General features: G+C 39.4%; 1 protein-coding gene across 2 annotated transcripts in view; it reads right to left on the bottom strand.

Moving 5' to 3' along the window:
* LOC126272718 (solute carrier family 12 member 6) overlaps nucleotides 1-12,373 on the bottom strand; it is a 1,173,553-nt gene that overhangs the window by 308,381 nt on the left and 852,799 nt on the right. The window lies entirely within an intron of this gene.

A 12,373-nucleotide genomic window follows, 5' to 3' on the forward strand; every position in this document is an offset into this window, starting at 1 on the left:
TGTTTTGGCAGTTAGATATGAATCAAAATTTTCACGTAAGTTAGAGCAAGACAGACTAAAAAATATGAAGGTTCCCATATCTTTCTTTGAACCACAAACTGTAGAGAATGCTGGATTGAAGAAAAAAATTGAACTAAATATTACCAAATACAATAATTCTGCAGAATTTGATTAATGTATTTTATATTTGTCAAATTTCAAACTAATCAAAGAAAATAATCAACTAATTGATTCTTTATTTGTTCTTGTTAAATTATAAAATATCTAGGTAAAAAAAAACTTTTTCCTCTAGAAATGTGGAGTCTAAATAATTATCTGAAAGCCTAGTACACTTTCCTAGTTTTTAAGAGAGCCACTCAATTGTATGGTGATGTTAATGTAAGTCATTCAGTTTTATTGAAAATCAACCTACTTTTTCTAAATAGGAGAATGAATGTGTAAGCCACACAGAAACCTACAATGAAGTTAGTTGCAACTTTTAATGATAAAATTCCGAATCATACAGTTTTTTACATCATAATGTATAGAAAGAAAAATTACACATATGATTATCAGCACAAAATTTTAAGCAACAATTTTTAATCTTATTAATCTATATAAATGGATACTCTACTGAAGATGGTTGAAAACTCAAGCAATTCCAATTTGTTGAAAAAGGTTAGTGAGCTAGAAGTAAATGAATTATATTACATTATGTGTTGTGAATTTTTAAAAATTAGATATCACAAAAAGTTTGTATGGAACTCTATAATAAATTTAAAATTATTTTGCCAAACAGATATAACAAATTAATTACCAGTTGGGATTTTCGGTTTTTGAAGAAGATAATATAAAACTAAGATATGAAAGAAGGAAGAAACTTGAAAATAATGAGTTTCACGATCTCGAATTCACTCTGTGAAAGTATAATTTTATCTACCTCATTAAATTTATATTCTTTATACCTCAAAGGTAGTTGAAAGTATAATTTCAGCTATCTAATTAATTTACGCTTGTCAATTTGCGCTCATGGGGTGTGATGGGTGTGTAAACAGACTTATTTATGTAGGAAAAAATGTCGTTTTATGTGGGCCTCGTGTTTTGTCTAAAACTGCAACTTTTGACTTTTTACAGTTATTTATATATAAAATGCTCCTAAGTGTAAAACTGCAACTGTGTACCCAAATATAATCTACTCATGACTTGTGTTTCATTCAGAGACTTTCCATCAATCGTTTGGAGTTTGTGTTCAGTTACTAATGACCCCTTAGACGATGGGATGAAAATTGCTAATTTCCCTTTCTTTGTATTAAGATGACAGTCTGTAAGATAAACAAATTAACTAACGGCACATTATATCCACAGATATTCGCGGCCCAGGAGTCGAACCCACGACACTACTTTACGGGTGGCAAACGCAATCGTTAGAAAACATCGGCCATCAAACTGGTACCATCGTAAGGCGCACTTCATACCAGTGCACCAGCAGCTGCTCTGTACGTTTCTCAATGCTGTTTACACTTTCCAGTTCTGGCCGCTCCGCTTAATTCACGCGCCGCAACGGCGCATTCGATTTGCGCCTCTCGCCACCAGCTGGAATGGTAAAAATACCCGGCAAAGTAGACGTTACCTCACCGGGGCCTATAATTTCAGCTCTATTTCCGTCTCGGGCGTGTCTCATCGGTGGCCAGAGTAAACCGGCCTTCGTGTGACGCCATGCGAGATGACAGGCGGACGACTCTCGATTACATGCGAGTGAATGCTCAAGTTTTATTCGAGCTGGGGAAAACTTTTCTTGCTTTTCTTACACTGAGGTGACAAAAGTCATGGGATAACAATATGAACATGTACAGACGGCGATAGTATCACAATCACTAGGGCAGTTCATTGGTGGAGCTGTCACTTGCACTCATGTGATTCATGTGAAAAGGTTTTCGACGTGATTATCAACGCATGACGGGAATTAATAACTTTGAACAAGGAGTGAACAGTCGGCAAGTGATGATCGAAGGGATCTCTGTGTGAAAAATCGATGGGTACCAGTCACTGAATGCTGGCCCCTATTTCGACTGGACCAGAGGTAGGAACACGTAGGTCAGGGGGCCTGAAAATGGTGCAATACATCGAAACTTGCTGCTCAATAAAATAACATTGAAAATTTAGACGTCTGAAAGGTGTTTTGATTCGACAGTCAATCAGATTTATTTTTTGTGGACTGACACATTTTCAAATCCACCGAAGCAGTAAAATAAAAACTCTCAATTTTAGAATCTTGCTCCCTCTTTGAAAATTTTCTGTGGACGTCCATAGTGAAATACTGCTTCAGCTGTTGGTTGAATTACCGAGTGGTCACAAATCAGTGATATTCAACAGTGAATTTGAAAGCAAACTGGTAGCACTGCTCATTGTAGTACTTCGATGTGTCAGCAGTCACTGACAGCTCAAGCGTCAGTGAAATCATTGCGAAAGTTATAATGACTTTATAGTTTCTGTTATTGTAAAGATTTTGGGGCATTGGTGTGTTGAGCAGCAACAGCAAGTGAAGCATCATGAATCAGATCTATCAGACATACACTTCACAATTTAACGGATAAATGAAGCTAAAGAGATACCCATTTTACTATGGATGAGCCAAATATATGGTGTTGAACTGTGTACGAGAAATAAGAACTGTTCTACAGGGCACCAAAAATGTGAAAAATTCTGTGCTCTAACACTAGTTTCTCAGCGAAATGACTTACAATTCAAATTCTGAAAACTTTTCTTTCTGGAAATACTTGTACGTATCTAAATATGACAAGTATTTGAGCTTACCTCCGTTCAGTAAATAATAATTATAGGAAAGATATAACTCCTGTAAAGAGGCACAACTCTCACACACGCAGTGGAAACGGTGTATTGTCTGTGGAGGAAGGAAACGCTTTCAAAATAGGCGGCTGGGCAATTACTTCTGGTCTCTCAGCCAGCAATGCCATATGCCTCTTCCTTTTGGATAGCAAATGAAAGAGTAGTGACGACGTACAACAATGTTGACAATGTTCTGCCATACAACGGCAGTGCGACTAAGCCCAACTGTAAGTATGGGACGAACTATCACTAATTACTCGCCGCCTGACTGTAGTGCCAGCACACCCTACCTTAAGGGAGATTGGTGTGAGCTGTGACCAGTTTCTGGCAGCCCAACTGATACGCCAGGATGTCTGACTGCAAGGGAGCTTGGTGCGATCTATAACAGTTGATCACAGCGCAGTTGTAGTGGCAGTATGCCTGACCGCAAGGAGGTTCGGTGCAATATGCAACTATTAACTGGCTCCCACACTGCAGTATACCCAACCACAAGGCAGTTTTGTGCTATCTGTGACCACTTGCTGGCCACCCGACTGAAGTGCTAGTATGCCTCACTACAAGGGACTTTGGTGCGACCTACAACCTCTTGCAGGCCGTTTGAATGCAGAGCCAGTTCACTTAACCCCAAAGAAGTTTGGCGTGAGCTGTGATCAGTGCTAGTATGTCCATCTATAAGCGAGTTTGGTGTCAGCTACTGGCCCAACTCCATTGCCAGCACTCCTGACTGCAAGGGAGTTTGCGTGAGCTACAACCACTTGCTAGCTACCTTACTGTAACGATAGTAAGCTCGACCACAAGGGAATTTGGTGCGAGCTACGACCAGTTGCTGACGGTCAGACTGCGCTGCCAGTATCCCTGACCGCAAAGGAGATTGGTCTGAGCTGTGACCACTTGTTGCCCACCTAACTGAACACCAAATAAGCCAAACCATAAGGGAGTTTGGCACGAGCTACGACCACTTTTTGGCTGCCCAATAGTAGTGCCACAACACCAATTTGCAAAGGAGTTTGGCATGAAATAGGACCACTTGCTGGCGACGTAAATCCAGCTCCGCTCAGGCGTGAGCTACATTTTCTGCATTAATTTTGTCTTAAACAATATACCAAAAATTTGATTTTATCAGCTTAAAAAGTGACACATGCAACATCTTAGGTCGGTTAGGAAGTTGTTGGTAGCTCACCCGCATGTTCCGGTAGCAGTAGCTTGTACCAGCTTGGCACTGTAGTCGGGGGGCTTTATGCCTATATTCTGTGCCCATAAACCTTCCTTGTGAATCAGTCTACCACTGAAAACCGTTTCAAAATCCCTGAAGTAGTACTTGAGATTAAGCTTCACATACAGAGAAATGCGGCAGGGGACTTTAAATTATATGTGTAGACGATTCCAGGAGTGTTGATATTCACCGTTAGATGAACGTGGCTTCGTTGCACAGTAGTGGGGCACTGTAACTCATCATAGTTCCGCCAATTTTCGCTATGTATTTATAAATTATGTATACAAACCTTCCTCTATCTACCATATATGTGTTAGCGAAATCCAAAATATAATTCCAATAGTAGTTTCTCAGTTTAGTCTAAACATACAGACAGAATCTATGGTGTGAGAATTAAATTTATAATATGTATATTCTTAAAATAAAATGTTATGCGGTACGCGTAAATGAACAAGAGATCCAGTATCGTGACGCAATATGACCAACCTTCGGGAATGAGTTCAGAGACACACATACTAAGCGCAACGGTAAAATCGAACCTCTTAATTACGTACTGGCATATGAGAGTTTCTGTATTGAGAGATTTAAAACAGAACAGAATCTGGGGGAAAGCAGACGCCAGACCCGAGTATAACAGTCCAGTCAACGAAAGAAAATTAGGGGAAATATCGCATATTCGCTAACTTTTGTATATTGTAAGGGGGAGTGGCATGAAGAACATACTAAAAATACTGACTGGTGTGGTATGAGAAAGTGGGGGGAAGTGGGAGGGGCGTGGTTCATTAAATATCACTTTTTTATGTTTAGCATGAATAATTCGAAAACCGCTCCTTCAAGAAAAAAAATGTTCCGTTGTAAAAAATTAAAATACGTTAAATTTCCTACAAAAATGATCCTATTTATTTTTCCTCTTGAACTGATCCGGCCGCTGTGGTCGAGCGGTTCTAGGCGCTTCAGTCCGGAACCACGCGACTGCTACGGTCGAATCCTGCCTCGGGCATGGATGTGTGTGATGTCCTTAGGTTAGTTAGGTTTAAGTAGTTCTAAGATCTAGGGGACTGATGACCTCAGATGTTAAGTCCCATAGTGCTTAGAGCCATTTGAACCATTCCTTTTTTTGAACTGTTAGTTTGCGCGTTGCAAGTTTACACATAGTGTAAAGTTTACACATAGTGTAAACATAATGTACATACATCAGAAAGTAGGTATACTAACTTTTTATACTCTACCACCCATTAAAACGCGGAATAATCTACACTGTCCTTGGTCTGCTACTGTAGAGAGACATCTGTACACTTCACCAACAACAGCTATGTAAATAAACAATTCTCCATATGAAGATGATACTTTCAAACTTCGAAGCGAGTAGTGACAAAATCAAAAAAAGTGACTGACGCAGAAACTGTTTTATTTGTATTTATTAATAGTCGCAGACCTCGCAATGCCGTCTCTTACGGATGAAATATTCGCAACTGACTGTAATGTTGTACCTTCTGTGTGGCCATTACTTCCACGAAAATTACTTTTCACTTGGTACAGACATTTCGACAGTGTGATATCGCTTACAATATTGTGTTATATTTATTTCAGGTACCGGGAGGTAAGCTTCTGTCGATAATTTCGGATCAGCAATTGTAGTGCCATGATCCATGCAATGTTTTATGAATATTCTCTCAACTTAATTGTAGAAGTCGAGAGCGAAGCATGCTCTTTGCTCCGGGAATGGTTTTAAAATCGTGTGTTAATGTGATAGGAGGGTACTCATTAAAAGGGCAAAACCATAAGTAATATAAAGTCTCAATTTTACCGTTGCACTTAGTATGTTTGTCTGTTAAGTTATTCCTGAAGGGGAATCAGTTTGCGTCTCGGTATTTTTTTATGGGTCAATGTTCATAACGTAAAGAGGGTACTTTTCATCAGGATATTTTTTGTGACATTTCAGCGTCCACCATTTCAATACAACGCCTTTACTTTGGAACAAGTATTTTAGAAGTCATGCTGTATGAATGCGCTGCCACTTATAAAATTGATATATTCGTTGATATTGTTCTGATCGTGACAAACAAGACATCGTTGATTATCTCTTGTTAGGGGCAATAAATTTAGCTTCACAGAATTTTCATGCGATTCCTGACACAAGGACGATAGAGCGACACAAGGGAATAGTAGAAGTAAAAAGTTTATAGACACTTACAGGTAAGGTATAAATTGACACACAGCGGCATCCCATTCTACAACCATAGTATATTTCAGAAGATGTAATTGACTCATATTTACGTGCATAAGCTGCATACCATTAAACAGGCAAATTAGGAGAATGTGATGAGGAATAACACAATTGAGGCATTTTCCGGAAGAAGGGCTCATAGGTCTTTGCCGCCTTTTTTCGGGAAATTATTTAAAATTAATCATTGTGTGGTGCAGAATATTCTACCAATATTTTGTTTCTTTATATAAGTGCTAGAAGTGAGGGTAGCGTTTTATTGACGCGTGTATGCGCAGCACTCCTTATTCAGTTTAATGCAGCGAGTGCTTATTTGCAGCTCAGCTTACTTGGAGGGTCGCCAGTTAGCGTTCACATCACTAAGAAAACTGTTTGTAGGTTGTGCAGCAGTAAATATTAGTAATGGGTAGGAAACGACGACAGTCTTATGACAGCTCGAACAGGAAGAAACACGATTGGAAAATAAAACTGCAGAGATATGAGAGATACATATCCGCCAGTGTCGTTGGGAAACCCTTTTCGGTTGTTTCGTTATGTTGCCGAAAAAGTGTTAGTTGCAATGAGGTGGTAGTCAGTAAGAAGAGCTCTTTTGTAGTTTCTATGTAGATCAAGGTAAAGCATTCCAGGATTCTGTCCGAAGAGAATGTTTAGTGAGAAGAAATTTAACATGTCTAACAAGAAACTGACGGTTAATACAAATCAGTTTAGGGAAAATACCTAAAACTTTGTATGTATATTTCTGGCTCTAAGTCGAACGTATTTCGTACTTACATTTTAATCCTGTGCCAGACATCTGTCAAAAGACTACGAATTGTACAACAAAAACAAAAAATAAGTTAATGATTCGTTTCAGGAAAGAAGGGAGAAGCATGATAATCACCCTTACAACATTACAGTTGACGTCTGGGAGATGGTAAGAGAGCACTAATGCACAATTCCGAGTCGACAAAGTCATTACTGCGAACACAGATCGTGTTTCAGATATTTTGAAAACCCAACTCTTAATATTAAATCACTGTATGATCTTTCCTCAAAGAAATTCTTTGAAACTTCAGGTGCAAAGCTTAAAATGATTTATGTAATCTGTTTTAAGTATATCAAACTGAACTGCGACTACAGTTTCAAACAATCCAAAACGGATGTCTGTGACTTCCGCACTGCTTCTGGAAACAGAGAACTTGAATCCAACAAATACGACCCCTGCGTAGCAGAGTACTTAAGACACAAAAGGAAAACTGAAATATACCCTTCACTTAAGGAAAACTTTATTCATAAAACCAAATCTGACTCTTCACATTTTGCGATTGAGTCTGATTGTTTACAGAACCTGCTCATACAAAAAATGAATGTAGCTGTGCCTAGCCAAATTTACAAACGGCTGTTACGGCTCTTTGCTTCTAACGTGCATGTACGCAATGACGACTCGTCATACATGTACTGTTTCATGCAAATGCATGCTAAAAAGGACGCCAAAACGATTGTATCGTCCTGACATTATGATCTAGAACTCAAACTGCGTCGAGCATACTTTTTGCTCTCCGATGCATGTGCACAGAATAAGAACTCGGCGGTAGAGGAATTTTCTTCATGGATACCATGAGTGTTTCAACTGGAAATAATTGGTTTTTTCCCTATTCCTTTAGGTAATGTGGAGCTTTGGTCTGATTAAAGTTAACGTGAAGAAAGAAGAAACCATTTCTACTACAAACCCCTACGTATCAATGTTGATGTGCAAAACTAGCCCATCGCTCCTCATTGTTATGGTCAGATGCACAATAAAGCAACGGAAAGACGGCACAGACACATCTGTCTTCAAGTAACGTATTGCCAAGGGAACTACGTTTAAAAAATAAGTATTTTGTTCTTAAATTGAAAGCAGTTGTTTCAGTACTAGGCTCACTAACATACGAAGGTCCATCTACATCATTACTGCTTGGGAAACAGAAATACATTAATGGAATATTGAAAACCCTGAGATTATCAGCAGTGGTGTTTAATCCAGAGAAACAAGACAACAAAGGATGTCAGGGATTTATTTAAGTACATAGATGATAAAAGTAGTTCATGGTTACGCAATATGCTTGAACATAGTCACCAGCGAACAGAATTAATTTAGAAAACAGACGTATATGCAGGACAAGAAGAAGAAAAAAAGAGAAAATAAAAGATCCTTCAGTAACTAGAAACTGTCCATCATAATGATGGAACATAGGACAACAATGTGCTACTTACTTTCTGTAGTTTTATTTTGTTATCAATTTACTGTATGTTATTTTATTTTTGTAACTTTTTGCAGGTTCCCCAAGCGTAAATACCATTAACAATAATATTATTGTTAAGTTTTCATGTGTTCTCAAAGTTAAAATAACATTTGACAAAAGAAATGTTTGCTCATTATAACCTACTGACACCGATTTATTGGGAAAAAGGGCCTATAAATGTTTATCAGAAATATTATTTTTCACATCGAAAACATAGGTTAAAGATATAGTATTATGGCAAGATATATGTACTAGTAGTACACATCCTATTAAAATGTACTTGCACATTAGAATCAGGCTGCTATTCAAGTGTATTAAAAGTATGTAAACTTTACTATCTGAAATGGGTATCTTGTCCTATAAGACTCTCCTCTGGAAAATGCCGCAATTACAAATATGTGATGTGGAAGAGTTTCCTTTCAGGTCTACACCAAACTCTTATGGGTTTCTTGTCATTTACACACATTTGCTTTGTACAACAAAATGATTTAAGAACATATTTAACACATACATGTGTATTACGGTTATGTGCTTTCAACGTCCTTGTTCACAATTCAGACTCATCTTAAATGTTTTGCTTCATGGAAATGCAAACTGAAAAGGACCCCAACACTGGAAGCAATAAGTTTCGTGATTTTGCTGTTCGCTCTGGTGTGTCACCTCGTACACTACGCTGCATAAAGACCTTTCATGACGGTCAACTACACAATACATATATTATTTGTGATCTGTGACGTCAGAGGGACACGAACCCGAAGACGATAAGGAAGTAAAAGGCGCGAATGTTGGTGGTCAGGGGGAAGTTAGTGTGTGAGCACGGTGGTGTCCTCTAGTGTGGTAGAAACGGTCGATGGTTCCGTCTGGTGGATGTGGCGGTGGGAGTTCTATATGGCAATCACCATGTGCTGAACAGTAGCTTGAGCGGTGGATAGGGCGTGTTAAAAATCGCTTAGAAGTTATAGAGATGTTTAATGTCATTGTGAATTATCAGCGGTTTGTTGAGCAATCTGCTTTACATGAATACGTCAACTGGTTTCCGTTTACCATAGAATGATTCGTGCCTGTTTTGAGAGTGCGCCAGCTCTCATATACACTGACGGAAAAAAATAGCAACACCAAGAACGAGTTTTGCCACATAGACGAAAGTTGGTAGGTGCATTTCTACATCTGAATGATGATATCTCTTCATATTTCGCTCCACTCGCATAAGAGAAAGAAAAAAAAACAGGCTCTCTTTAAATATACGCTGTAACGACGGTGAGCATTAGCTAACTTTGAGATTGAACGTGGTAAAATGCCGTGTGGCTAGGGCCTCCCGTCGGGTAGACCGTTCGCCTGGTGCAAGTCTTTTGAGTAGACGCCACTTCGGCGACTTGTGTGTCAATGGGGATGAAATGATGATGATTAGGACAACACAACACCCAGTCCCTGAGCGGAGAAAAATACTCCAACCCAGCCGGGAATCGAACCCGGGCCGTTAGGTATGACATGACGTCGCGCTGATCACTCAGCTACCAGGGGCAGACTTTTGGACGTGGTTAGTTGAAGCTAGTCAAGAATGTCTGTAAGACTACAAAGACACTATTATTAACTGAGTTTTAACGAGGTAATAGGGTTACGAGTGTCTGGATGTTCCTTCGGCGATATTGCTTAAAGACTTGGCAGGAATGTAGCCATTTACATGACTGCTGGCACCGATAGTCACGGAAATGTACGGTTGTAAGAAGACCGGTTTCCGGACGACGACATGGCACTACCGAGAGGGATGACCATTGTGTTCGGCGTATGCCTCTAGTGCACCGTACTGAATCTGCAGCAGCAATTTGAGCAGAAGTTGGCATCAGAGTGACATAACGAACCGTTACAAATCGGTTACTTCAAGGACGGCACCGAGCCAGACGCCCTGTAACGTGCATTCCACTGACCCCGTATGACCTTCATTTGCGAACTCAGTGGTGTCAAGTGAGAGCTGATTGGCGGACAGGGTGGAGCTTTGTCTACTTGCTAGATACACTGGACCTACACATGGAGTTAGGTCTGTCATGCGATTTCGTATCACAGAAGATGCGCTCTCGTGGTTAACCCATGCATCCTGACTACAAATTTGTACTTGCAACGTTAGTCACTTAAATTTGTTTCCTAGACAAATGTATTCCCGAACTTTCATTACTCTACATTGATTTTTTTTTGTTGGTGTTGTGATATTTTTGGCAGTGTCGTTCAAAGTTCCTTTGTCTCAATGGAACTCATAATTAGGCTGAACTTTATTTAGAGACAGTAAACTTCTACTGAAACATCAGTTTCTTTGAACTAGCCCACATTTATTAAAATTACAAAGACTTACAGCAAGACGCTGCGGACATACATTTTAAAGGGGGTCAGGTAACTACGGCGATATGCAAATACTCTTAAGAGCCTCTGTACTCAGCGCCCACAACTGCTTCACTGGGAGTAGTTAGTTTCGTGAATTTGTTGCTCCATCTGATGTGCCAGCTCGTACATTACGCTGCACAAATAATTTTCGTCACGGTCAACTACACGATACATATACGAACTGCTTACCGTAGAAAGGCAACATGTCCACATTTCCTACTTTTACAGTGGGGACAAAAACTCTGAATAAAACCGTTTTAACGCAATTTACCTCCTGACATGTATATCTGATTTACTGCTGGTTATGTACATGCAAAAGTCGAGAATGATGTAAGGGAAAGAGACGGACGACTTCGTTGGTGTTGGCCATGTTATATTTCTGCAGGACACTGGATTTTCAAATTAATTTTGGGGTTAAGTTACTTATTTGAAAATAGAACTGTACATATAAACGTCTTTTATTACAATACTTATTGTATGTTATGTATTTGTGAATAGCATTTGACGTTTCGAATGATTGCATTACTCGATTATCTTCATCTGCATCACCAGATGCCATTTTGTCTGTCATGTCATGACTGAACTCCAAAACTGCATCTTATCTTGAGGAATATAGACCAAAGATTTCTTGATGTCATACGTTTTGTTGTTATTTATAGGCAACACAAATGTGATGTGTATCTTGTCTTTGAAGGGAATTCCAAGGGTTGTAAGCTTTTCTTAGCCTAAAAGTGTCCATTGTCAAACCAGCAATCTTCATGTTGAAATTAACACTGCGTCGATTTTCAGCTCGAAAAGTTGCTTCAGGCTATTTTGAAATAGTGAGAACCCTTTCCAGATGACTAGGAATAACTTTATTGCAACAGTCATCGTTCAGGCAGGTTGTTTTATAGACTGCTGCCACCAGGAACTATAACAAGTTGAATAATGGAGAACTTGTTACAGTTTTTTGAGGAATGTGTTATGAGTTCAACAACGTCATCCACCACCAACATGTCCCGGACCAATTCCCTGTCTGCAACAACGGGAAAATTAACGGTGTTGCCAGATCCGTGTAATCGTGCAAACAGATTTGCCTTTTGCGGTAATGAGTGCATTGATTACTCAGAACCATAGTCGTCAAAAAAAAAAAGGAAATTTATAACGTCGAAATAAATTCACTGAATGCGAATAACTTGGCGTCAGTTACATTAGGTGCAGATGTTCTACCTGTTGCGAGATGTGAAATTTTGTGCCGAACCGGGTATCAAAACGGGATTTCCCCCTTATCGCGATCGGTCGCATTACCATTACGCTATGCTACCGAACTGACCCAAACGTCCATATGTAACACCGTCTACATCGCAATACTGACGTATACTGAAACTATGTTATACGGATGTAGGCAGTGTGAAATATGCATCAGACCGGGCGGTGTGCACGATTAGCCTAATGGTATGGCGACCACCCGCGATAATCGGGGAATCCCCTTTCGAG

The sequence above is a fragment of the Schistocerca gregaria genome, chromosome 5 (assembly GCF_023897955.1).
Source record: "Schistocerca gregaria isolate iqSchGreg1 chromosome 5, iqSchGreg1.2, whole genome shotgun sequence".
NCBI classification, from domain to species: domain Eukaryota; kingdom Metazoa; phylum Arthropoda; class Insecta; order Orthoptera; family Acrididae; genus Schistocerca; species Schistocerca gregaria.